Source organism: Myotis davidii, unplaced genomic scaffold (genome assembly GCF_000327345.1).
Source record: "Myotis davidii unplaced genomic scaffold, ASM32734v1 scaffold310, whole genome shotgun sequence".
In the NCBI taxonomy this organism is placed as follows: Eukaryota; Metazoa; Chordata; class Mammalia; order Chiroptera; family Vespertilionidae; genus Myotis; species Myotis davidii.
In genome coordinates, this window is record NW_006281927.1 from 216,984 (window position 1) to 218,640 (window position 1,657).

The window sequence follows — 1,657 nt, forward strand, 5'->3', positions numbered from 1 at the left end:
GAGTCAGAAACATCAATGAGAGAGAAACATCGATCAGCCGCCTCCTGCACATCCCCGACTGGGGATGTGCCCGCAACCAAGGTACATGCCCTTGACCGGAATTGAACCTGGGACCTTTCAGTCCTCAGGCAAACGCTCTATATCCACTGAGCCAAACTGATTGGGGCTCTTTTTAAACAAAGCATTTTTATTGATTTTAGAAAGGAAGGGAGAAGGAGAGAAAGATAGAAACATCAGTGATGAAAAGGAATCATTGATCAGATGCCTCCTGCACGCCCCCTACTGGGGATCAACTCCACAACCCAAGCATGAGCCCTGACTGAGAATCTAACTGTGACCTTCTGGTTTATAGATGGACGCTCAATTACTGAGTAACACCAGCAAGGCATGCACGATCTTTTTAATGTACTCCTGGTTCTGGTCTGCTAATATTTGTTGAACATTTTAGCATCTATGTTCATCAGGGATACTGGCTCATAATTTTATTTCTTTGTAGTGTCTTTATCTGGTTTGGGAATTAAAATGATGCTGGCCTCATAAAATGAGGTTGGGAATTTTCCATCCTCTTAAATGTTTTGGAATAGTTTGAGAAGGATAGGTGTTAGTTCTTCTTTGAAGATTTGGTAAAATTTTCCTGTGAATCCATCCAGTCCAGGATTTTTGCTTGTTGGGAGGTTTTTTTAAAAAATTACTTCTTCAATTTTATTAATTGTAATCTGTCCATTCAGATTTTCTGATTCAGTGTTTGAAGATTGTATGTTTCTTTTTAAAAATTAAAATTTTTCCATCACGTTTATCCCCTCCATGCCCTCTTCCACTTCCACCCTGCCCCAACCTGCTATATACACTATTGTCCATATCCATAAATTATCACTTTTTTTTTTGCTCAATCCATACAACACTCCCTAATTCCCCCACCATAGTAGTCTGACTGCTCTCTATCTATGGGTCTGTATTTATTTCGCTTGGTAGCTCAATTTACTCATTAAATTCCATATATGAGTGAAATCATATGGTACATGTCTTTCCCTGACTGCCTTATTTCACTTATTAATGTTTCCCAGCTCCATCCATGCTGTTGCAAAGTATAAAATTTTCTTTCTTTTTATAGCAGAGTAGTATTCCATTGTGTAAATGTATCACAGGGTTTTATCCACTCATCCACTGATGGACACTTGAGCTGCTTCAAAATCTTGGATATTTACACTAAAAAGACAAAGATGCTAATTGACCATACCTTTGCTATGCCAAGCCACGACCACCAGCCAATCAGAGCGGATATCTGCAAATTAACCCAACCAAGATGGCGGCCAGCAGCCATGGAGCTGGAGCAAGCAGGAGGCTTGGTTACCCCAGTGATGGAAGAAGCCAAGTTTCCCACCTGCTCTGGCCGGCTGTGTCCTCTGCAAAAGGCAACAAAGTTTCAATTAATGAAGCTAAATCAATTCCAGATACCTGCTTCCAGCCAGCCTCCACTGGGAGCTTGGGTGGCTGGGGGCCGTGACCAGCCTGCAAACAGCCATCAGCCCTTCACCCAGGATGGCTAGGCACCCCAGAGGGGACCCCTACCATGAAGGGGCTGTGGCCAGCCTTCAACCAGCCATCAGACCCTCACCCAGGCTGGCCAGGCACCCCAGCAGGGCCCCCCCCCTTGAAG